This window comes from Penaeus monodon, chromosome 25 (genome assembly GCF_015228065.2).
Source record: "Penaeus monodon isolate SGIC_2016 chromosome 25, NSTDA_Pmon_1, whole genome shotgun sequence".
Lineage (NCBI taxonomy): Eukaryota > Metazoa > Arthropoda > Malacostraca > Decapoda > Penaeidae > Penaeus > Penaeus monodon.
The window spans coordinates 21690349-21690722 of NC_051410.1; positions in this window are offsets into that span (position 1 = coordinate 21690349).

Sequence of the window (374 nt, forward strand, 5' to 3'; positions counted from 1 at the left end):
TCCGTCGCTTTTGCTGCAAATGGCGGGCGAGGGGGACGCCGCCCCCTTTTAGATACCTAAGCGAATTTCGGGAAATATGTCTTAAAATAGCGTGACGCCAACGAGAGGAATGAAATTACACTCCGGCAGAAGTTTTAATGTACCGACCTTTTAGGACGGCAATTGCCGCTGAGAGGCCGTTGGAAGGAGGGATATTGAGGATTTAAAGCAAAACTGCCCTTTTCCGGTGGGGGAGGAAGGGGAAGGGGGCCAAGATGCAGCATCGCTTGAGGAGCGACCATGCACACAAAGGCTGAGGTGGGGGTGCAACGTCAGCACTGCAGGCATATGACACGAGGCCAATTTAACAGTTAAAATGCGAATTTCCGTCTCCA